The 26,536-nt window shown below is 37.9% G+C and overlaps 1 protein-coding gene and 1 pseudogene across 6 annotated transcripts in view; both read right to left on the bottom strand.

Moving 5' to 3' along the window:
- Window positions 1-26,536, bottom strand: part of B3galt1 (beta-1,3-galactosyltransferase 1) — a 567,531-nt gene that overhangs the window by 359,493 nt on the left and 181,502 nt on the right. For all 6 annotated transcript variants that reach the window (XM_042275403.2, XM_042275402.2, XM_076569592.1 and 3 more), the window contains exon 2: window positions 21,351-21,454. The gene's annotated coding sequence lies outside the window, so the exon portion shown is untranslated. The remainder of the gene's footprint in view (window positions 1-21,350; window positions 21,455-26,536) is intronic.
- LOC107399754 (large ribosomal subunit protein uL6 pseudogene) lies at window positions 4,030-5,518 on the bottom strand (annotated as a pseudogene).

The raw sequence follows: 26,536 nt of genomic DNA, 5'->3' as shown, positions 1-26,536 counted from the left end.
TAAACCATTTAATGCTGTTTTAGAATGCATTTTGGTACATGACATTCATTTCCAAACTTGGAATATGATGATCCTTAAAAAGGTAGTTCTTCTATAATGAACAAATTTATTATCCAAGGATGATAAAACAATAAAGAAGACCATGTTTGAAAAAGGAAACATTTTGAATAAAATTTAATTCTATAATTGTGGACTATGGGGTTGTGCCCCACACACCTAACTGAAGCATTTCCATCCTGACTTCAATGTAACCACACACATTTATATGGTCAGGTGGCTTTTGGATGCTATCAGTCCATGAGTGTGGTGCCTTCATAAGTGTGACTGATGTTAGGAATCATGGAGAGCTTTCTTGTGCTTTTTATCAGGTAAGAATATAAGGATAAGTCACCAATCTGGAGCCTATAAATTGGCCTGATTTTTCTGGCTCCCTGACTCCAGACTTCAAGTCGTCAGAATGATAAAAAATTGATTTCTGTTACTGATATTGCATCCAGTCTAAAGTAAATTGTTAGAAAAACCCATATAAAGACTTTTACTAAAGTCTTGTCATTGGTAGACAATTAAGGTTGCCTGATTTTTAAAATAAACTAAATAATTATAATTCACATACTATTTAAAATTAGTAACTACAACAACCAGGCGTACATAGATTATGAATATTACAATGTGTTAACCTACTTGCTGCTGTTAGATACTTACTAAGACATGATTTAATAGTAATACAATTTAATATGAATTAAATTTGAAAAGTTTTTCAGAATAATTTTCTCTCTCCAATCATGCTATATTAAAATTCATTTTTAGCTTAATCTACCATGTTGGATTTACCAAGATTTGTTATTGGAATTTTTATCTCTTCTAGTTCATTGACATTTCTGCCTTTGTGATAAAACTATAGCCTAGTAATATCAGCTTCCTTACCACTTTCCTTTAATGTCAGCTCATTATGATTCTGTCTCTCAATGTTTAATGATTCCATATTTACTTTTTTTTGTTTTTTTGTTTTTTCAAGACAGGGTTTCTCTGTGTAGCTTTGCGCCTTTCCTGGAACTCACTTGGTAGCCCAGGCTGGCCTTGAACTCACAGAGATCCGCCTGCCTCTGCCTCCCGAGTGCTGGGATTAAAGGCGTGCGCCACCACCGCCCGGCTCTATATTTACTTTTAAATACAGTCAGCACAGCAGTGGGCACAAATAAAGCTTCCATAGTCTTATACTATCTAATCTTTGGAGTCTAATCCGGTCATTTGCTTCAAACATAGTATTGTTTAGGAGAAGAAATTAGATGTTCACAATATATGCCATGCAACAAAAATCCATATATTGTTACAATTTGATGATGTGAGATAATGATCTCTACTGTCCAGCCCATCTGCTATATAAAACTCAAGAAACATCATTATTTTATCTATATTGTGTTACAACATGTGCTACTAGAATTGTGACTATTTGTTGGTATTGTTTATTTCTGGCATGAGGAAATAAAGACCTGATAAGTACCTACTGGAGTATACCCCTAGAAATGATAATATTTGTATGTTTAAATGAATAAGTATATGTATTTGGTGAATGTCATTGCATATGTTTACATATTTTCTGGTCTCATAAAGTGTATTTATTTCAATTTGTTTTCATCAACTCAATTTTCCATTCTGAAATGCTAAATCTTTTCCCTAATAAATTCAGAAATTCACTTTATGAGTTTTCTAGTGGATTCAGAGTGATAGGTATACACTTTACAGAGCACCAGACTGCATCTAAACCTAAATCTAGACAATTTTTAATTTTGTGTAGTTTATCCCTTTTTTATATCGTTTGAAAATATTAAATTTATATATACTTTACACTATTATATACCACTGGCATAAATAGTAAAAAGAAGCAAAGTTCTTTAAGTATAATGATCATATGGAAAGACAGTTCTTCTGTGAGGTGGGTACATCAGTGCAGGCCCATAAAGAGTTATTGATGACTTCTAGGTACTTTTCCAATGCTCAATTTTCTTCGCCAACAATGTTCAAATTTTGCATAGACCAAATATCTCATAATCAGTTTTATCAGCATTATACATTTTACTCTCCTGCGTTTCCATAGAGAATTGTATGTTATTCCATTTCCATGGGATCCTCTAGTCACACTTCTATAACCCAGTATTGACAAATTTGTGTCAAGAAAATCAACTGGAGAAACTTTCACAATGTTTTCTCAGATAGGCTTCTAAAGCCTCGCTATGTCTATTATTGCTTTCAAAACAAATACACAAACAAGAAAAAAAAAAGTCCATTGGCTTCATCACACCTAGATAAACTTAGTTTTCTTAGTTCCTCTACTTTTATTTTAAAAATTTCTATTAAGTTACTATAGTCCCATGGTTCAAAGTTTAGGAGATAGATTGCCTAGAAAGTGAATTCTGTGAAAAGTTTCCCTCTTACATATTTGCTTTCATCCTCTCTTCCCTACCAAACACAGCCAGCCTAACCATAGACTTCCCAACATATTCTTTGCACATATACTAGAGCCTCGACATTCCTTTTTTTTTTCATATTTTTTATTTATTTTACAATACTATTCAGTTCTACATAATAGCCACAGATTCCCTTGTTCTCTCCCTTCCTGCCCTCCTCCCCTTCCCCCCCCAGCCCACCCCCCCCATTGCCACCTCCTCCAGATCAAGGTCTCCCCCTAGGACTGGGATCGACCTGATAGACTCAGTCCAGGCAGGTCCAGTCCACTCCTCCCAGATTGAGCCAAGTGTCCCTGCATAAGTCCCAGGTTTCAAACAGCTAACTCATGCAACGAGCCCAGGACCTGGTACCACTGCCTAGATGCCTCCCAAAGGGATCAAGCCAATCGACTGTCTCACCTATTCAGAGGGTCTGATCCATTTGGGGACCCCTCAGCCTTTGGTTTATAGTTCATGTGTTTCCATCCATTTGGTTATTTGTCCCTGTGCTTTATCCAACCTTGGTTTCAACAATTCTCGCTCATATAAACCCTCCTCTTTCTCACTAATTAGACTCCCAGCGCTCCACCAGGGTCCTAGCCATGGATGTCTGCATCCAGATTCCTCAGTCCTTGGATGGGGTTTGTGGCACAACTATTAGGATGTTTGGCCATCCCATCACCAGAGTAGGTCAGTCCCGGCTGTGACATTCCTTTTTAACTTATAAATGGTAGCATATCACACACTTATCTGAACTTGCTTTGTTCATATAATACATATTAGTGACATTAATATACATATATATATGTATGTATTCTCTTTCAGCTGTATGAATTGCACTTCATATATGCAGTATAATTTAATTAAACCCTAAACTCTCCATTACAAAAATTGAAAGATTCTATTCCTTTCTGATAAGCCATTTTCCTTCTATTTTTTCTTTATCCTTACATCTGGTTTATGAGGGAAAAAAACCTTATCTTAGGTGCCAAACAGTCTGAAGCTTTGTTGTCCCATGAAAAGTAATCAGAGAACAGACAAGGCTGGTGCCTTTGAGACAGTTTATTCGGAGATCCTGAAAACAGGCTGGTGCTTACTTTCATGGTTGATATATTATCATATATAATATGTAATCTTTGGCTACTTATAACTAATTCTACAATGTCTACTGTAGGCTGGAATTGTATCCACTCCAATTCAATGTTCTTCACAGTCTTAAGAAATGATAACCACCAAATAAATAAGGGCAACTGAGCAATAGAAGACACTCAATCTTTGAACTTGGCACTGAATTAAAAGAAAAACTTCATTGTTATTCAAGTATAGCTCTACATTCCGAGAGTATTTTAACTTCTTCATGATTGGAGGCAATTAATCTGCTATGGAATTATAGCCACTCCATACTAACACAGGCATCCTGAAAGTTCTTGGTGATGATGCAGCACTTCTGTTGCTTGGAAATTATCCTGAAGTCTCTGTTATCTTTCACAACCCAGCAACATGCATTCATTCAGCAATGACTATGAAACAAAAGTATTTAAGAATTTAAAGACTAAGCAGAAAATTAAAGTGTAAAGTGGGTAAGAATACATAGGATATGTAGGGGTGTACCATATAAATGAAACTTACCTACATAACTAAAATATATAGTATATTTTAAATCTAGGTACAATGCAATGAGGGTGAACAAAGTAAGTCTTATTCATGTGAGAGGCATCCAAGAATATGGAATGACATTGTAGAATCTGCATAATTATTTTACAATAGAATCATTTCATTTGTTCCCAAAGTGTCATGAAGTGTACTTATAATACAGGATCTTACTTCGGGAGCTGAGTAACTGAGGTCTTACTCATCAGCCTGTTGAGTACTGTTTCTTTTTCAGACACATAGATCCTTCCAAAAACTTTCTGATCGCCTTGCTATGAACTCTTGTGGCTTGCTGAATTGAAGTTGCTAAATTTGAGCCAAGTTCAAAATGATTTTCTTCAAGAATTAACTCATCTTTTGGGCTTGAGAAACAGGACAAGTAACACCTATCCTCACATCCAACCTAAGGATGTATGTTTCACCAAAGAAATTTCAGATTTCAACCAAAGACCCATTCTCTTGAATAACTACATAGGTGGGTAAGGGAGCACACACAGACCTAATGAAAGCCCAGTGTGGCACCACAGGGTGTGTTCGGAACGCGACTACTGATATTTCATATAGTAGCCATTTTCTTTCTGTTTCCCCCCGGTTTGTCAGCCTCTTCTTTTTACTTCCAAGGAGACTCACCTTTACATTTGATTTGACTGAAGATACTTGGCCTGGTTCCTCTGGGGCCCTTCATGAAAACTGTGTGGCCCTCTAGAGTGATGGCAACATTTTCTAGAATGCCAGCAGTCTGTTTGCTGAGAATGATCTTCATTCTCACAGTAGATGGAGCAAAGAGCATTTTCTCTAGTCTTTGAAATTGGAAATCAGGAAGAACTAAAACTCTGGTATGAGTTAGAGAGTGATGATCTCATGAAGACTGAACAAGCTCTTACAGAAGAGAAAACGACTGATCATTTTCATGAGGGTACTTTGCTTAGATGTGAGGTAACTTAATGTACAGTAGGGGAAGGGTAATGGGCTAGTTTAGTTGAAGCATGCGATTCGTGTTGGGAATTGTGGCTGCTCTGCAGAAATGATGGACAGGTATCACTGTAAAGCATGTTTAGTCCTGAGCTACTATTGTTAACATAATTCCATGAAAGATATCAGATATTTGAGACTTTAAAATGCCTAACACAATACCAATTTAACACTCAACTTATTTTTGTTACCTTTTTCAAGTGGCCAAGAATCAGTGAAGCCTCACAAGATTAATCAAGTGAAAGGGATAAACAAGGCAGCTCCTCTGCAGGTGTCAATTTAAACCATACACACTTGAACTTTTCCTAACTACTTACCATAAACACTCAATAGGCATAGTCACTCTTTTTATAAACATTAAATAAGCCCATGCTTGCATAGGAAGGAGGATTGTAACGGGGATATTTGCCACACTACAGATGTAAGTAATTAATAATCTTAATTCTACTTGGTCAGGGTTTCTGTATAGCCCAACTTGTCCTTTAATTCTCTTTCTTCTACATTAGCCTCTGGGTGCTGGGATTACCAGAACACATCACAACACTCAGCCTACAACCTTAACATTAGCAGTTAATAGAATCTTTTTGTATGTTACAGAGAAGTAAAGTCCTGTAGAACTGTATCTAAGGCCCTACACTTCTTTTCAAGGAGCAGCATAATGAACATATCCCTAGAACACACTGTGTGTTTTCCTCAGGCTCTTTCATTTGCTCTGCCCATCTTTCTCCTGAGAATCCCACACCCTTAATGTTGAGGCACCCTATTCCACTGGCTCATCTCATCTTTTTCTTTTCTTCATAGTGTTTCTCATAATGGTACCCAGGGGTGGAAAATTGACCAATTTCATTTCTTTAATGAGAGGGTCTGTGTGAGCTTTCAGTTCTGTGAGAAAACAACCTAAGGGGAGAAAGACATTTTTGCCACATTTTCAGAGATTCTGCCCATGATTATCTGGCTTGATTGCTTGAGGCCTAGGGCAAGGTCAAAATATCAGGGTGGAATGACATGGTAAAGCCAAACCACTCACTCTAGGGCAGCCAGATGTGAAGACAGACAGGGGGAGGGGCAGCAACAAGTTATATCCTTTAAAAGCAAGTGCAGCGACATGCTTCCTCTTACCAGAGCACTTTTAATAGCTTGTTTCAAACCACAGGTGAGGTGGCATCTCAATAGTGCCACAGACTGGGACACAGTTTTCAACACACAAATCTGTGAGGCCATTTTATGCCCAAACCATAACAATGTATATCCCCTCAAAAAAAAGAAAAGAAAAGAAAGAAAGAAAGAAGGAAGGAAGGAAGGAAAGAAAGAAAGAAAGAAAGAAAGAAAGAAAGAAAGAAAGAAAGAAAGAAAGAAAGAAAGAAAGAAAGAAAGTCTTTAGTCTTCAGCACCACTTTCAGTCAATATTTGTTGAATGAATAAACAAGCCATTTGGGTTTTCTTCTATCACTTGCTTCTATTATAAAGAGAAAATATTAGGATATAGAAGTTATAGCAAAATCCATGTATGCTAACTTCACTAGTATGTCTAAAATCTAGAAGGCTTCACTCCTTTAAGGGTTTGGATTAGAAATGGCACTCTAGAGCCTTGCCCTAAATGCCATATGTTATTCATGCATGTACTTGCCTCAAATCCAACACTACACTGAGTGCTTAATGCCAAGGAGTAAGTGGACACTTTATGGTAAAGTCCAAGGATTTTAATTACTATAATAGTGGTCTGTGATGATATATTGTGTACCCTAATAGAGTTTGCCTGAAGAGAACCGAACAATCCACTAGATTAAACATAGATGCCAAGCAGCAGAGGCACACACACATCTTTAACCCTAGCACTCAGGAGGCAGAGATCCATCTGGATCTTTGAGTTCAAAGCCACCCTGGACTACATGAGATTGACTCAGTTTGGAGAGAAACACAACCAAGCAATGGTGGCACATCCCTTTAATCCCAGCACTAGCGAGGTTGAAACAGGAAGTGATACAGCAGGGTGGAGAAAGGTATATACGGCGTGAAGAGACAGGAACTAAAGGCTTTTCAGGCTGAGGAGTCCTAGAAGATGTGGCAATGGCTTGTTCGTTTGTCTCTCTGATCTTTCAGCATTTACTCCAATATCAGGCTCCGGGCTTTTTATTAATAAGACTTTTTAACATTTGAGCTACAGTAGTAGCCCAGCCTCACTGCATTTTTTTTTCTGTTACAGACACAGGAATTTAACATTTATGGTATTTGTCTTTATAAACAAAAACGACCTTCAAATATAGATTTGATCAACTTGGTTTTATATGGACATTATAAGTAAAAGGCAGATTTAAATTTTTATATCAAAATTTTCTTTGCTTTTTGTAAATGTAATATTTTAGTATTTTTTTAATTACTGTTGCTGTCTTTTCAGTTTGAACTCTAATACCAAATCCAGGACATACTTTGATAAATTTTTTATTTCTGTGTGTGCACACGTTTTGACTGCATGTATGTCTGTGTACCACATGTGTTCCTATAAAGGCCAGAAGAGGGCATCAGATCCCCTGAGACTGGAATGACAGACATTTCTGACCCACCAAATAGGTGCTGGGAACTGAAATTGCTTCCTTTGCCAGAGCTACCAGTGCGCTAATGGCTGTGACAACTCTCCAGCCCAGAAAATACTTTTTAAAAAGCATAAGTGGAAAAACTTGGAAACTTGAGCATTGAAAATTAACAGTAGAGAGAAAAAAAGACAAATTTGCAGCCAAAAAGGTAATAAAAATCTATTGTGAATTTTAAAAATAAAACACTTTGAGTAGTGTTTGGGAACTCAAAAACATTTGTACTTATTTCTACCCCAGAGCATCTTATATAGCTAAAAAGATAGTTATTTATATGATACTTGCACTTTAATAAAATGTCCCCAGAGTTGATTGTACCCTTGTACATTTACATGTCAACTTTAAAAGTACTCTGTTGTTTCATTATGGGGAACACTCCTCCTTCACTGCTGGTGGGAGTGCAAACATACAAGCCACTGTGGAAATCTGTGGTTCCTCAGAAAATCAGGAGTCAATCTACCTCAAGACCCAGCTATACCACTCTTGGGCATATACCCAAGGGATGTTCAATCATACCACAAGGATACTTACTCAATTATGTTCATATGTTCATGACAGCATTATTTGCAATAGCCAGAACCTGGAAACAACCTGAAACCAATTATTTGGATGCCCTGAAACCAAAGATTGGCTTAAAACAATGTGGTACATTTACACAATGGAGTATTACTCAGTTGTTAAAAAACAATGACATCATAAAATTTGCAGGCAAATGGATGAAACTAGAAAAAAAAATCATCCTGAGTGAAGTAACCCAGCCCCAGAAGGACAAATATGGTATGTATTCACTCATAAGTGGATATTAGATGTAAAACCAAGGATAACCAGACTACAATCCACAACCCCAGACTACAATCCACAACCCCAGAGAAACTAAGTAACAAGGAGGGCCCCTAAGAAGGACAAGCATAAATCACCCTGGGAGAGGGAAATAGATAAGATCTCCTGGGAAAACTGGGAGAGGGTGGTGGGGAGGGGATGGGATGGGGGATGAGAACATGAGGAAACAGGATGGTAGAGTAGAGGCAGGGACAGAGAGGGAGAACAATGAAAGAGCTATCTTGATAGAATGAGCCATATTAGTGTTAGGGAGAAACCTGGTACTAGGAAAATTCCCAGGAATCCAAAAGATGACCCCAGCTAAGACTCCTAGCAATAGTGCCTGAACTGGCCTTTTCCTGTAATCAGAGTGGTGACTACCCTAGTTGTCATCACAGAGACTTCATCCAGTAACTAATGGGAGCGGATGTAGAGATCCACAGCCAGGCCCTGAGCCAAGCACCCAAAGTCCAGTTGAACAGAGAGAAGGAGGGATTATATGAGCAAAGGGCACAAGCTCATGATGGGGAAACCCACAAAGACAGCTGATCTAAGCTAATGGGAGATCATGGACCCTAGATTGATGGCTGGTAAACCTGCAGAGGACTGATCTAGGCCTTCTGAATGTGAGTGACAGCTGAGTGGCTTGGTCTCTTTGAGGGGCCCCTGGCAGTGGGATCAGGACTTATCCAAGGTGCATGAAGTGGCTCTTTGGAGTCCATTCCCTTATTCAGCCTTGATGCAGGGGGCAGGAATTTGGTCCCACCTCAACTTGATGTGTCAGACTTAGTTGATTCCCCATGGGAGGCATTACATTCTCTGATGAGTGGAAAGGGTGTGGAGATGGGGCAGGTGAGATGAAGAGAGGGAGGAGGGGAGGGAAGAGGAACTGTAGTTGGTATTTAAAAATGAAAAAAAATTAAAAAAGAATTTCACAGCAATGCAATGATACAATACAAAACATTCAAATTAATGGTAGTGCTTCTCAGAGTATAACTGAATTGCTATCAGTAAAGAACTATAACTCTAACAGCTGGTTGTCAGTAAACATCCCATAACCCATGATCCCATTACCACATGTGGATCAACTTCCTCCCATCCATCATTATTCTAAAGGGTTTTGCCATTTTTTATGGAGTTGTTTGGGATCAGCAAGTGAACAAGAATCTTACATCATTCATTAAAAAGATCATCAGTCATATTCATCTTATGTGTTAACAATGCATTAAAGAATTATTGAGGCTCATTAAAATAAACACTGTGGTTGTGTGAGTAAGAATGGCCCTCACAGGGTCATATATCTGAATGCTTAGTCACCAGAGAGTGCAACTCTTAAAAGAGCTAGAAGGATTATGAGGTGTGTGGCCTTATTGTAGGAAGTGTGTCACCGGGGATGGGGCTTTGATGTGCCAGAAGCTCATATCAGGCCCAGTCCCCCCCCTTCTCCCCCCCAGCTCTCTCTCTCTTGGTTTATGGATCAGGATGTAGCTCTCAGCTACTTTCCCAGCACCATTCTTGCCTGACACTATGCTCGTTGGCATGGTGATATGGATTAAACCTTTGAAACTGTGAGCAAGCACCAGTTGAATGCTTCCATTTATAAGAGTTGTCTTGGTCATGGTGTCTCCTCACAGTTACAGAATATTGACTAAGACACATATCAATGGCAAAACATTCCTGCCTTAATAACAAGGACCACTGGAGCAACTGACCCCCAAGTGATGCTCTACCCAAGAGCTTCATATGGCACAAAGCCTCTGAGACACAGGTTCTCTATGAGGGACATATGAGAATAACCAGATGCCCACGCTGAATCTTCCAGAAGTCTGCCAACACTGGTCCTACAAGTTCCATAACTCAAAGTAACATACAGAAGAAGAGAAGCTGCTCCAAAGGTCATTTCAATGGCACCTCAGGGATATTCCCCTAAATGGTTGTCATTTAAGGAATGGAAGTTAGTCTATACTGAGCCTATACCTTACTTTCATCAAGCAGAGTCAACATGTATTTCCTGGTCATGATTTGACTAACATTTTAACAACTTCTTCAGAAGTATTCCTGCCTCCTGTTCTCTGCAACCGATGGCTTGGTAAATGAACCCCTGAGGCTTGCAATTCCTTAAATTAAGATTGACAGAGTCTGGGGACGCCTTTACAAACTGCATCTTCTACCTTGAGAGCCCTTATAGGCTTTTAGTGGAACTATTAAATTGTTCCTATGAGGCCATTGTGAGATTAAGTGGATGTTTTTCTCAGAAAATTTCAGATGCAAAGAGGTTAAAATGATGTTTCCAAAGCAACAAAAGACATTTTCTCTCTCGTGGACTCTCATATGCAAAACCTCACAGAAGCATCTGCATGCACGACCAGCCCCAGGAGTTGCTCACAGGACACTAGCGGGAAAGCAACAATCAGGTTAACTTCAATATGATATCTGAGGACCACAGTCCAACCACACACTCATTTGTTTCACTTAGCTCCCCCCACATTGTCCTTTTGTTGTTCTTTGTTGGGAAAAGGAAAACGTAATTTATTTCAGACTTTGATGCAAAGCTTTCAGATGTTTGATAAGTGTAATTTTCTGTCATGCTGCTTCTACAAAGCATGTCTCCAGTATGTTGGGAGGTTGAAGGCAGGAGAAAAGTTCCATGCATATTTCCAGGCTTATAAAAATTAAGAATTCTGATTTTGATGCAGTTACATTGACTAATCAAAATAAAAAGCTTTTTAAAAGCCTTTATTCTAAGCAACCACTGCTAATGTGGCCAAGTTCAGCAATTCAACTCTATCCCTCTCACGGCAATTTGTCATTTTCTTGAGTAAAGATTTATTTTTGTTGCTAAATCCCTGAGTCCCCAAATTCAAATATGCTAGATTACTATCTTCCTATTCTCTCTGACATTTTCCACAAAACCAATAGTAATACCTTAAAAAAAAAAAAACATTCCTGGAACAATGCCTTCAAGGAAAAATTGGTGATGTTTGCTGCACAATATGAAATTATCATCTATGTCTGTTGCTGTTTCTATTTGAAGCACAAGAATCAAATGGTCAATAGTCAGAGCAACATGCAACTTTTGCACTTACAACTTTTCATTTGCTAACCAATTGAGGCAAATTAATTGTGGAGTTGAGAAGGAATAAATCAGGTTAATTAAAGCCAATAAGAATCTCATCATGTTGCAATAATGAGGACTATACAGTTCTTTTAATGTAAAATAGATGCAAAAAATAAAGATCAAAGTGCAACCACAAGGAAAAAAAAACAATAAAATTCCCAAGTCTTACATATAAACTCAGTGGACTGTTTTATAATTATTTTTAAATGAAGGTATCACCCCCCTCCTGTTTAAATTGTAATTACTCTTCAGAGAAATGACACACTATTTTGAAATCCTAAGGAGTTATGAAGTTATAAAAGACTGATTATAGGTCCTTTTTTGAGAGTGGATTATAGAAGAGGCAGGATGATAAAGAAGAGGAAAGAGAGGGGCATTGCATTCACCTTGAATGTGAATTTGATTTTCTTCAGAATGCCCCTTACAACTAATCCTGAAATCCCAAATGCCTCCTGCCATCTGCCACATTAACTTTGACACACTTTCTCAATTTGTTTCCAAGAAAAATAAGCCCATTCTTTTTTATATAAGACATGTCCTCATTTTTAATATATCTAATCTTTCACTTCTCTCAAAGCAGCTGTTTCCTGAAAGGCGTGCTACACAGCATAGAAAGATTTAGAAAAAATAGAATAAAATAAAATCTAGAGAGAGCAGGAACAAAAGCCAGTTTGTACTGACACCATAAATCCCCAACTTCAATACACCTTTTAATTAACATTCCAATAAAAATGTATTGAATCATTCATTACTTACTGCTATATATTAATTCTTACACACTTAAAAAAATATACCACAGGATGATACTGAGGAAACTAACAATTATTGTTAGCCTGATGTGTATGTGTGCACAGGTGTGTGTGCGTAGGTGTGTTTGTATGTGTAAGATCTGTGACTGTTTGTCTATGAGAGCACGTGTCAAAGCCAGAGGTTGACATTTGATATATTTTCACATTTTTTTTTTTGAGATACAATGATGCTATACCCAACTTTTTATGTTGGTTGTGAGGATCTGAACTCAGGTGTACCATGAATCTTAAATCTTATTAATAAAAACAAACCCAGAGCCAGGTATTGGGGTGAATGCTGGAAGATCAGAGAAGCAGAACAAGCCACAGCCACCTCACTTTGCCAATTCTTCAGCTGATCCTGTTTCCTCAGACTGGAAGCTTCTGAGTCCTCATCCACATGAATCTCAGCTGAACTGCTGCTCAAAAGCCTAAAAGCTTAACCAGGCTCTAGTTCCTGGTGCTCATGCCTCATATACTTTCTGCTTCCTGCCATCACTTCCTGAGATTAAAGGCGTGAGTCACCATGCCTGGTTGTTTCCAGTGTGGCCTTGAACTCACAGAAATCCAGACGGATCTCTGCCTCTGGAATGCTAGGATTAAAGGCATGTGCTACCACTGCCTAACCTCTATGTTTAATATTATGGCTGTTCTGTTCCATGACCCCCAGATAAGTTTATTGGGGTGCACAACATATCAACCACACTCAAGCTGTAATGATTTTACAGCAAACACTTTATCTACTGAATTATCTTCCCAGCCTGACCCAACAGCACACTCAATCTTATTACAATCATGAGATTCCTCAGGCTCTAGAAGAGAAGGACATTCACCAGCCCTGCAAATAAGCTTTATGCATTAACAAAACACAGACTCTAGTGAGGACCTGAAGAAAGCTGAGTTCTGGTTTGTGGAGTTTCTGCAAATGCAGAAGTACTGAGGAACCAGTATTGTGTGCCTTGCTTTGAAATCACAGCAGACAAGGAGGAGTAGGGACAACAGACTGTCTAGGTATAGGCACCTTTAGTTACAGCATAACATCTATCATGTTAGTTTGTCAAACTGGCAGGCACAGTTTTAGCAAAGACAGATTTATGAATGTTATTAAAATGTCTGTAATGTACAGTGAAAACAGGCACACTCATTGTTTAAGACATAACTAATTCTTTACAGTTCGAACTTTTCACTGTGTTTCCACTGGAACCACAGTTGGTTTCAAAATCTCATTCATTTGGCCAACTAAATTTGCTCCCCAGGGTCAGTGCTATGGTGGTATTTTATTTGTACTGAACTGTGATTTTAATTGTATGTTAATAAATAAAGTTGCCCGGGGGTCAGAGCTATTAGAGCCATAGCAAGAGCGTGGTGGTGGTGGTGGTGGTGGTGGTGGTGGTGGTGGTGGTGGCACATGCCTTTAATCCCAGCACTTAGTAGAAGAGCTAGGTAGATCTCTGTGTGTTCGGGGATACAGCCAGCATTGGAGACATATGCCTTTAAGACCTGGAGGGCAGTACTTACAGGTAGTGATGAGGCAGTCATGTGTTTGGGTTTACAACCAATGAGAAGGCAGAACAGAAAGACTACTTAAAGACAGACACACAGGAAGTAGCACTCTTTCGGGGAGGTAGGAGCACTGCAGGAGGTAAGGTTTTAGCTCTGAGCTCTGACCTCTTGGCTTTCTCTTTTACATTGGTTCTGTGTTTCTTATTTTAATAAGACGGTTGGTTACATCTACCTCTGGCGCCCAACATGACAAGAATCCATTAAAAACCGCTTGGGCAGCTCCCTAGTCAGAGTGATTGGCTTCCTAGCCCTGGCCCAGGTCTGCTTGGCCTCAGGCCAGACTAACCGTGAGCTGCTTGCTTAAAACTGGTGCTACAAACAACTCAGGCCTGCCCTGCCGAACAGGTCCCCTGCCTGTAAAGCCAACGCATGTGGTGGGAGCTTAAGGAAGCCAGAGCCAATCCTTGACTTGGCTCAAGAGGGCACAGGTTCATAGCTATGTTAGCCACATATGGTTTTAATTTTCCTCTGTGTCCTTCTGGACCTATACATTCGAGCCATCTTGCACTCTGTTTCACCTGAGATAATGTTCCAATTCCTAACAGTTGAACATTTACCTCCTGAAGAGGCCAAGTTGGATGCCAAAATTCTGGTGCAATTATGGTAACATCCGCACCTGTGTCTACCAGACCAGACAACAAAACACCGTTTATTTTTATCGTTAATTTTAGTCTCTGTTCATTAATAGAAGTTTGCCAAAAATTTTTCTTTATGTTTTCTCCTGAATTTTCTATTCTCTCTTTTTCATCATCCTGACCAGCATGATTTATTCCAATAGGCATTTGGTTACTTAAACGCTCTGAGCAGGGGTTTCCTCTACGGCTGCAGGAAAGGTTTGAACTGGATTTGCTATGGGGGCCTGCATGAGGCTCCTCTGGGAGTTTCCCAAAAACTGAGGCCAAGGATTACCCTGTCTGTCCTTTGTTGATCTACATTTGTTGGTCCAGTGTTTTCCCTTACCACACCTTCTGCATACTCCAGAAGGAAGGGGCATTCTGTTGCCATTGTTTCTTGAAGAAACATTGTTTCTAGGAATGAACTGTTTACAGTCCCTTTTCAAATGTCCTTGCTTTCCACATCCAAAACATCTAACACTCCTCAAACCTTTTGAAATTGCTTCTCCTACCCACATATCATCATGCTAATGAGCCTCAACATTAACTGTGTCTCTAATCCAATCTTCCAAAGGTGCAGATTTTGCCTTTAATGGCCTGATTATTCTTTTGCATGCTGCATTTACATTCTCAAAGGCCAAAGATTCAATTATTATCTTACTAGCTTCTGAATCCAAGACCATTCTCTTTGCTGCTGAAGTAAGTCTTTGTAAAAAATCTGTGAAAGATTCTTTTGAGCCTTGCATAACCTTTGTAAATGACTCAGGTTTTTTTTCCTGGTTCCTCAACTCTGACCCATGCATTCAAGAATGCCGTTTGACATAAAATTAGGGTTTGGACATCAATAAACATTGTGTTTGTACTGAAGCATATTGGCCTTCTCCAATAAGCTGATTCTGGCAAACTTGTATTCCTTTATCCCTCCATTGTTTTTCTATGTTTTTAGCTTCATCCTTAAACCAAGTTAGCAATTGAAGCCTCTGGCTGGGTTCAAGAACAGCTTGTGCCAGCTCCTGCCAGTCCTGTGGTACAATCCTATTATATGTTGACCAAGAGTTTAACATTTGCTTTACATATGGGGAATGCATGCCATAAGAAACTATTGCCTCCTTAAACCTTTTTAAATCCAACATTTCAATTGGAGGCCAAATATTTTGTGTAGTCATTTGATCAGGCAACTTCTGTACGGTTACAGGATAAATTAAGGGTGACTGTGTGAAAACAGGCTTTCTTTCTGTAACCTTATTATCCAAACTTGAAACAACTTCACTGTTAATTTCTTCTGTCTGAATTTTTACAGGTTTAACAAGTTTTTCTAAAGCTGTCATCCTGGCACTTAAATCAACTATCTTTTTAAATAGTAGAATGAGGATAAGCATAGTGATAAACTGCATAATTCGATCAATATTAATCTTCTCATACAGTTGTTCCATTATCAGACTGCCTAAAATTTCAAACAAAACCCAATTTTCTTCCAATGTACACATAAAACCCATTTTTTTTAATGTGGAAAAAATTTCTCTTCTAAATAGTTTCCTTTAAAATATTTGATATGTTGTGGCCTCAGGACTTCTGCTCCCAGCCCTGCCTACAGATTTGCTGAAGTCATTGTTGTTGTTTTTAATTTCCAACATTCTCCTTATATCTTGAGGTTGCATTGGGCACTGTGGTGCTTCCTTTTCTTAGCCAAGTCCTTTTCCACAGATTCCAGGGGAAGCCTGGATTCTGTCTTTTCCTTCACTCCCCAATATCCCTGGCCCACTCTGACTGACTTTAAGCCTAGGCAGGGCCCAAGGGCTACAGCTTAACTCTCTTATTCTATCTCTTTTGTCTTTTAGAGACAGAATTACTCTGACCCAAAGCAAGATTTCAAAAGAGAAATTTAATTGAGGCAAAAAGGGTCCCCATTTTAGCATGTGGGGCTTACCAAAATTGCCTTGAGTTAGAATTTTAATTTAGAACAGGGATATTCTTAGAATAGTCTCTCCTGGATCCCATGTGAGGATCTTTTCTTCCTTTGCTTGTTTGTTTTCTGAGATTGGTCCCACTCTTTAGCCCACACTGGCCTGGAACTCACTATCTAGCTACCATATAGTTCCAGATTGCTTTGAACTTACAGAAATCCTGCTGCCTCAGACTTCCAAATAGTGGGAGCTACTATGTTCTTATTTGCCCATTCCCTCTCCCTGTGAATACTAGCTCAAATGCCACTTTCTTTAAATATCTGCCCAGGCTTCTTGGTGAGAACTCAAATACTGCCATATTTAACATTTTACCCTACTGCTCACTTCTCCTGTGTTGCCCCAACTCTGTTCAAATTTGTATTTTTTGTTTTAAATACTCAAATTTCAACGTATTACTTTCATTTTAAATATTTCCCACTCACTATTTAATTTGTTTGTGGACTAAAATGGCTGGCTCACCAACAGCATCGATTGGTTTCTGAAGGCTCTAGGAGATGAAAAGGTCAAATCAGAGGGACAGCTTTTCTGGTGCTGCAAGAACTCTCTTCTGGTTGGTAAGTTACGCTCCTGTGGCAGAAAGAATGGCTAAACTTTTAGAACACTTGTTACCTCCTGAAGTTTCTAACTCCCAACATATACACTCTAAGTCAGGATTTCAAAGTGTGAGCAGTAAGGAAGACACAAGCATCTCTGTCCACAGAGGCCTGTTGGAATAGATAGCATATTGTCATTACTAACTTACAAAAGCCTAGAACAGAGTTCAACATCTCGTAGGTGACCAATAAATGGACTGTGGTTAAGTCAAAACTCTCTATATAACCTACCACCTCCTCTCGCTTTTAACAGCCAATAGTGCAATTCTGGTTTCTCATTTCATTAGCTAATTAGCCCGCTAATTACATTTCCTGTTCATTCTCTTTAATCTTTTCCCTTTATTGTTGGCTGATTTGCTACCTTAAAGCTGGAAATTATCTTCTTAGAAATTTCCAATGTAAGATGCTATGCAAGGCTCTTTTCAACATAGGTACCAATCAAATCAGGAGTCATCTACTCACATCTCGATGGACTTTGACAGGATGCTATAAATTTCTAACACTAAGGGAATGTTTGTTGACATCACAGTTGGAGGTTCTATGTGTGGTAAAAATGATTTATTGTCACTGGACAAGATGAACTATAAAAATGAAAGCACAAACAATACTTGAACAAAAATGGAACTGAAGCCACAAAAGAATGACACATGCCTGATTGACTCAGGAAATACGCTCATTACCAAAATGCCTTTTACGTTTATCTTCAAGTTTTTGGGGAAGGAACTTATCTGTATGCAAAGGTTCAAACTCCTCCCACTCTGGGATTGACTGTATGCAGGTTTAAAACTATGATTTCTCTGAATTATAAATAGTGGTGTTTTATCTTTCCACCAGTATTCTGCTTTTCCTTCATTTATCTTTTTACTACCTTACTATGGGAAACAGTGATTTGGAGGTCTCGTGTTTCTTCCCATCCCCAAATTCTTAGCAGCATCTCTGAGCAGGGGCATCTTGTGTAGTTTTAGTTTAGGTTGTGCTACATTCATTTATGCTATGGAGTATTTGTTTAGTGATGCAAAGATGTGTTGCATTCTTTTATGTTGCATTTGTTTAGCTCTGTAAAGCTGTGTTACTTTGCCTGTCTAAGACACCTGATTGGTCTAATAAAGCGCTGAATGGCCAATAGCTAGGCAGGAGAAAGGATAGGAGGGGATGGCATGCAAAGAAAATAAATAGGAGGAGAAATGTAAGGAAGAAAGTAAGGAGCGAGAAAAGGAGGAGAGGAGGATGCCAGGGGCCAGCCACCTAGCCACACAGCCAGTCGTGGAGTAAGAAGGAAAAAAAGATATATAGAATAAAGAATGGTAAAAAGCCCAGAGGCAAAATGTGGTTAAAAAGAAATAGGATAATTTGCTAGAAAAGCTATCTAAAAACAAACCAAGTTAAAGTCAGGCATTCATAAATAAGAATAAGTTTCCTGGTATTTATTTGAGAGCTGGGTGGTGGACCCCCAAAAGTTAAAAAACAAAAACAAAACTGCAGAGGCATCTTTGCATTAGAACCAGGATTGTACTTGAAGGGATACTCCAAAAGGGACCTGAACATTTACAGAGGTGATAGAGAGTTTATATTGCTGACTAGAAAATTTAAAAAAATAATGTGTGTGAGTGGGTGGGAAGCAACCACTTCAAAGGTTTGTGTTTCAAAGTCCTGTTTTCTCAACACTCTCATGTGAAGGTTGTTCAGATCAAAATTGTAATAACTGAGAATGTAGAAACTGATGTGAATTAGTTTCATACCATCATAAAAGTATAAAAATCATAAATTGAATCACTGAAAGTTTGGGGCAATCTATAGCAAGCACAGATGTGTCTAATTTGATGCCTCCCCATCCCAGTACTAACTCTGTTTAATCCTACTTACCTTCCAGGTCATAGGACTGGGTAGACTCTGAGTGGTATGGCCTTGTGTATAATGCTGCTCATGGCAGAAACCTAGCTTGTGCAGCATCAAACATGATTTGTTTGAATGAAGATCCACAGAACATGCATATTTTGGTTATCAACATAAAAGTTTTGATGTACTGTATATATTTTAGTTACAATAATTTATTATTTGAAAGTGTCTTTGCCAACTGCATCAATGATTAATAGGTCACACTGTGATGCCAAGCACATGTGTCACACAAAATAGCATTACAATAGTTAGTAAGGCCTAGAAAAAAGTTCAGATTCTTAATGGTATTCTGTAATAAGTACTCAAGAGGATGCCAGCAACTAAGTGTCCAGTTTTAATAAATTTTAATAAAATTAATGTGTAACTAAGTCTATTCATACATAGACAGTGGAAAAGCACAGAGTGACAATTACAATGGTGAGACACAAGGCATTGACAACTGGGAACATCTGCGAGGACTAGGAACAACAGGAACTTGCTCACATACTGGGAAAAATGTAAAACGTGACAGCTGCATTGTAATGAAGTTTGGCAATTTCTTACAAAATCATATTCTATTAATATTTGATTTAGTCATCATAATCCTTGGGTATACATCTGAATGAGTTGAAAATAGGTTGCTATGCAAGTTGGAAAACAAATGTTTTCAGCGTTTTCTTAAACAGCTCCCAAACTTAGAAGCAATTTGAACAGATGAATGAATATACTATAGTATGTAAAGAAATCATCTAAATCATCTACAATCTCTCTCTCTCTCTCTCTCTCTCTCTCTCTCTCTCATGCAAAAAGAAGTTAATATAAAACATCGACATATAGTATGACCCAAATTACATTACAATTTGTAAGAGGCAAAATTATGGAGTCAAAAAAATTTCATAATTTGCCAGAATATCAGCAAAGAAAGAGAGAGACATAAGGAAAATAGGAGATTTAGAGTGGTGCATACACACAATAGTGATGAAAAATTGTCATTATACAGTTCTCAACACCTGCAGAATAGACATACTAGCAGGGAACCATTGTTTAATGATGGACTTAATGTGTCTATATTGAGTCATTAATTATAACAAATTATTACACAAATACAGGATGTTCGTAACAGTGGAAGCTGTATGTGTTGGGAGAGATTGTACCCAGAGATTCTCTGTATTTTCAAATGAATTTTTTCTGCAAATATGAAACTGTCTTAAATGAAAGATACCCTGTGTAAAGAAGGATACAAAAAAAAAAAAAAGGAAAAAAAATGCAGACTCTGGAAAAGCAAATAGGACCAAGATAATATAAAAGTATTGCTAAGATAAACCAACAACAATGTCTAACCTGTGATGGACATTTTTCTGCCATCTTGCATGATAATACCACTGGGCATCCCAGTGGACTGTTGGTATTACTAACAGTGTGTTTAGGTCCCGTGAGTCTGGAGCCTTTCATACTAAAGAATTCAATCAGGGTTTGCATTAGGTCCCATGGCACTGAAACCTGTATCTTTTTTTTTTTAATGACTACAAAGATAACAGACTGCAGATTCACCTACAATAACTTACATGTTGAAGTGAATCTGGAAAGAACACAAGTATGACAGACTGTGGAGTATCTTCGTCGCCTTTAGAGGAGAATGATCTGCTGTAAACTTTCTTGGAGCTCAAGGATGAGAGATTTTTGTCGGCACTAAGCTGTGCCCCTGTTCCCTGTAGAGGAGGAATGCTTTAGCACTGTGATGAGGATGGATAATAGAGGAAGTACTACGCTCGATTTTTTTTGTGACAGGAATAGGAATACGTGCAATATTTAGGTAAAACTAATCTTGCCCAAAAGTAAGACTCAAAGTATTTTTGTTTAATCAAATCCTTTAAGTCAAGACTCCTATCGTAAGAGTACATTAAAAGCAGAAAAACCTGTGAAGTGTTCAAACAGCAAAATGTCAACTGCTCAACAGGACTCAGCCACTTATTGTTTATAGGTGCACTAAGGTTAATGGTGTCTGCCAGCCCTGGAGCATCTCAGTGGCGCTGGTTGACTGTTCTTGTGAGCAGCCTCCTGGGTGTCACATGGAAATATCATCACAGTCCCTCCTACCTGTGGCTCAAGTTCAAAGTGGCCAGATTAGTGCTTTGCAATGATGCTTTTGTCACCTTGCCACCCTAATTCAAATGTGAATGTAGTATCTGCTAAGTAATGACTTTGGAACCCACTGCACATGAACAATACAAACCAGGAGAAGTGAACTCAGTAAAAGCAAATTCTAAACATCTTAATACTCCCCATGGTGTCGTCCATTTTTATACCACAGCTTAACTCATTTTTGAAGACCACAAAACCAAAGATAGGAATCAGCTGTTACCTATGACGAAGATTTCCCAATTCTTCTGAGAGTAGGGTCACTTTTTTCACACAGCCCTTCCTCCACTCCCGGACCCAGCAATCCTTGAAGTTGTTCTAGTAGATCTAAGAGGAAGAAAAACACATAAGGAATGTTAACACTCGGCTGTATGTTGTTCAGATTTTCTTTTTGCCATTGAATGAGTTTCCCACATATCTTATATCCAGCTGCTATATAAAAATTTGCATTTGGAAAACATTTATAAAGGTCTTTTCTTTCTTTACATAATTTATGACTGAACAGTCCATCTTTAGGGGATGTTGTCTTTACTTGGTATATACTCATTTACACTATTTTCAACAATGATTTTCCTATTAGGGGATCTCGCTAATAATACCAAGGGATTTTACAGAGGTAGAAGATTATCAGGCACACACAGTACTTATCTGTGGCTTTCCTAAAACTGCTTTGTCATTTCACTCATCTATGAGATGGACTAACACATTTTGGTGCCAAAAATCTATTTTTTTTTCTGACCTAAAAATCTCTAGTGGAATCCTAAGCACTCCATCAAGCCCGCAATATTGTTGACCTGAGGGAGTGAAACATTGTTCCTCCAGCAACATGTTCTATAAGATAGGCCTTCACATCAACACAAGTTCCATGTGTCCCTTTTTGGAACTAGCAAAAACTAAGCTAGCTATGGCTGTCAATCACCATCTGTTCAAATTCAATTTGATGAATCCATTTTCCACAAGCTATTCTTGGAAAGCCTCTTACGCTGCCTGCAAATAGACAACATTGCTTTGTGACATTCCTCAAGCATTCTAGCCAAACATCCCTTTACAGTCTTAAATATTTATGCCATGGAAAATGTGTCTTAGAAAGACTTGCAGTGGAACATCCAGTTGTGTAGCTCCAAAATCTTACAAACTGTTGTGTTTACATCACCACCCACAGTGTTGTATGAATTCAAAGGGACACCAAAGACATAGATATGCAGAAACCTGGAGATGTTAGCTTGCCCAGGCTGTTTCCTAATCTAAAAGCATGCCAGCTAATCTCCTTGGCTTATCAAATGATCTGTTTGTGCGATATGAGTTTTGTGGCTCTGCTAAGAATCATTTACACATATACTTGGGACTCACGCAAAAAATCAGTGGAGACTCAAAAAGGCAAACCCAAAAACCCAATGTGAGTTTACAGCGTCATCTCTCTGTAATACTATAGCTTTTCATCACTGGTACCATTATTTTTAACATGGGTAATGAATTTCTTGTTCTACAATAATCAAACTAGTCATCTATAATTTAGATAAACCTAAAAACCCATAAGTTGAATGAAATAAACCAGGCACATTTTTTTGAAGACCATATACTCTTTGGTTATATTTATGAACTTTTAGGAATGGTAAAAATAGGCTCTGATAATATGCAGAACCATGACTACACATGGTTAACAGAGGTGCATCATAAGGGGACTTTTGGTAACTGCATCTTGATCAGGATACTGATCACACAGACTCATCTACTAGGCAAAACTCATTGAACTATGCCTTTAAAGCTGCACATCTTATCGTAAGTACTGTATATCTTGATTAAAATCCAATAAGTCTCATAGGTATTTCTTAATTTTTAGAAAGATTGAGTCAGGGCTCCTGTAAGAAGGAATATTTACTCTTTTCTTGGCCAGTGGATTGAATTTTTCATTGCTTCATTTTTTTCCACATAAGAGTTATGTATGAAAGAAATATATGATTCGCAATGACCTTGATAGTGTGCTCTAAGAAAAGTAGTGGGTAACAGAGGAGAAGCAACCTACCTACAAAGCTTAGCTTATTGTGGTAAATAGACAATTGAAATATGAAAACCAGGAAAAAAAGGATTATGGTCATTACTGAGATAAGATCTATGTTTAGCCAAGGTCCACACTAAACCAGAGAAATCCACTTTCTTTAAAAATCACAAGATAACCTGTGAAGACACTGATGTTCAGCAAGCCAGTAAAAGCTGATGGAATACTTAGACCAGTGAAAACCACAGCATTTTTCTATTGAACTAAGCCAGCACATTCCCAAATTTAAAAAATCCAGACAGCAACTATTTTATAGACAAAACTGGATCAGCCATTGGAGATAATTTTTGTTGTTGTTGTGACTTTTATACCTTCAGGCAGTTTACATACAGCTGTCCGGGAGGATAAAATGGTGTTAAGTGACCTTCTCTCCCATGAGCAAAGGCCAGCTGGGAAGACAGGTGCATCACTTCTGGTAAAGTCACTGCCAGTGAGGGACAGACAGGCACTCTTAACAAACAGAAGCATGCATACTCCTGACAAATCCAAGTTGTGACAGATAGCGACAGACATATAAAATACATTGACAGACAAACTAATCTGACATCAGACCCTCTCAGGTAAACATGGCTCTCTCACCACCGTCCACCCCAGCACTTCTAAATGAAACCCCTTTGTGACAATGCCCCTTTTAAAGCAAGTGAAAAATTTCCATAGCATGCCTAGGATTGCAAATCCTCTCAGTCCCTTTTGGGTTTTTAACCAATTTACTTAAAATTCTTGCTAAGAGGGAGGTGTCATTATAAGATTAAAGAGATGAAATTAAGTACGCCAAAATTAAGTATGAACCATGTAATTAAGTTACTAAATCTCTAATCCTGGGGGAAGTAGTCTTACACTTTAATATCTAAAGGAAAAAACAACATAATGTTTGAAAGAATGAGTGAAGAAATAGCAAAATGATAAGTCTACTTTAAAAATTGTATTTTGTAAGAATTCTGCCATGAATAACAAGCATTCTATACTAAGTCAACTAACACCCTTAACATTGCCTTCTCTCTGATCTCTATTTTCCCAAGCTCTGGTCAGAAAACAAAGGTTTTGTCCACCATTATTTTGGCAAGATAGAAATGACCGCTTGAAAGAGCTGGTGAGATGGCTCAGAGGATCAAGAACATTTGCTGCTTTTGCAGATGACTGCAGTTCAGTTCCCAGCACCTACATAGTGGCTGGCAAAGCCTGTAGCTACATCTCCAGGAAATACGTTGCCCTCTTCTGGCTTTTATAAACAAGAGCACCCCAGTGCAAGTACACATGTGAGTTCTGTGCTCAAATATGTGCACACACAAACGCACAGATAAAGATAAATAAACCTTTAAAAAATATTAAAATGGCCACTTGAATTAAAAATTCCTGGTATTCTAGACAACTCTTCAATGTAACAGTCATTGCACAGCCTGGGAAAACTGGCTTAAAAATGTAGAAAGACGTTTGACTTTCTCAAACTGGTCAGTGACAAGCCAACAGAAATCTTTTGTATAGGTTTCACATATTTAATATTTAATAAAGATACATCATTTGGAAACCATTTTTAAAGAATCAGATATTGTAGTGCATGATTGTAGTTCTGGAACTTAGAGGAACTAGAGGCAGGAGAATCGAGAATTCAAGCTAAGCCTTGGCATCAAAAGTCCATTCAAGGTCAAAGTGGAATGGAGGAGATGTTACCTTAAAACAAAACAAAACCTTGTGTACAACAAAATATTTAATGATTAGAAGAGAAGAAATACTTAATGATTTAATGATTAACAGAATGTTTTTGAGCATTTTCATGTTTGTTTTATTCTCTCAATTTCTATTTTTTGTACTATTTAAACACTTTACTATTTTAAATTTCTATTATTTCTAACAACAAGCTACTTGTGTTTCCTGGTTGTTCTTTGATATTGATATTTTCAAGTATTTAGCCTTTTGAAAATACTATAAAGTAATTATTGTGTTGAGGTTATAAAATGTGAGCAATTTCACAAACACAGACACTTAAGACTTCTCAATCTCAATCCACCAAATTCATAATTATGATAGAAAATTTAATAAGATTTCTTATGGTTCTCACATGGCAACAGCTTTCTTTCCTTAACTTCCAAAAATTTCTCATCATGACCTTTTGTATTCAGGAATAATCTCCAATACCACACGCCTTTCCTATATGTCCTTTGAGCAAATTTTAAGCAGGTCAAATGTGATGAACCCATTAAAGATTTTTTAAAAACCTGCATAAAAGAACTCAAACATTTAGAAACAGAAATGAAATTCATTCCAGCTAGAGATCGAGGATTTGCCTTAATTTTTCCATATCTTTAGGATTTAGAGATGATATTCATGGCATATGGATAGTAAGAGACTTCCAAAATCTTAGATTTAGCTCTGACTTAGTGCCATTCATTTTCTTTCTGCAAGGTCCTAGGGGGCACATCCTTTTCTCTAAAATAACTGATATCTCTAAAATTAATGCAGACAGAGAGAAAAACAAATCCCAAAACATTTTCATGGGCTATGACAACTGTATACATTAGCTGATGTGGTATGTTGGTTGAGTACTCAATTTTCCAAAGAAGTCAGAGTAAGTAGGACATGTTTCATTAACATTAGCTGAGCACTTGACTTGAGATAAGATCATATGTTAAAGTAGTATTTACACTGCTTGGATTTTAGTTACAGATTTCATTAAGTACATGCTTGCTTTTGTTATGATTTGTGTTTACTAATATTTCCCTTAATGTTGCCTGTGTAGCTGTGGAAATTTTTCATCCATAAATTGAACACACAGTGGGTATGCTATAATTGCTCTCTACTTCCTAAAAGATGAAAGGCAGAGAGAGAGAGGGGGAGGAAGAAGGATAGGCACAAAGAAAGGAAGGAAGGATGGATATAAGGAAGGAAGGTAGGTTATATATCTATTGAAGCTTCGATTCCTTACTTAGGTGTGTGCCATTAGACAAACGTTTTCCTGAATAAGGATCTCATGACACTTGTTTCAGCCATCCAGTTAATGTGAATGGTATTGATATCTAAGAGGGTGACATCTTTCTTTAAGACTAGATGGTCCTTGGGTGTATTTCTATAAACTTCCAGATCAGTTCTGAAAGGAGAGCTGGAGTGAAGGGTGTGTTTTTTTTTTTTTCAGCAGAAACAATTTCACAGGGATACAGAGGTCATAGCTTTTAAGAGGGCTGAAGATTCTTTTTAACTATATTGAAGCTTTATGAAAGACTTTGGAATGTACCAAAAGAACACTGGGCTTCTACATTGAAAAAGGAGGCAGAATCTAATCCACCTTATTATCACATTCCATGAAAGACTGATTGGGAACTTCTTTACTATTCGGTAAATTATACATAACATGTAGCAAT

The sequence above is a fragment of the Peromyscus maniculatus genome, chromosome 4 (assembly GCF_049852395.1).
Source record: "Peromyscus maniculatus bairdii isolate BWxNUB_F1_BW_parent chromosome 4, HU_Pman_BW_mat_3.1, whole genome shotgun sequence".
Taxonomy (NCBI): Eukaryota; Metazoa; Chordata; class Mammalia; order Rodentia; family Cricetidae; genus Peromyscus; species Peromyscus maniculatus.
The sequence above is the reverse complement of the archived record's forward strand: the minus strand, read 5'-3'. Positions and strand labels throughout refer to the sequence as shown.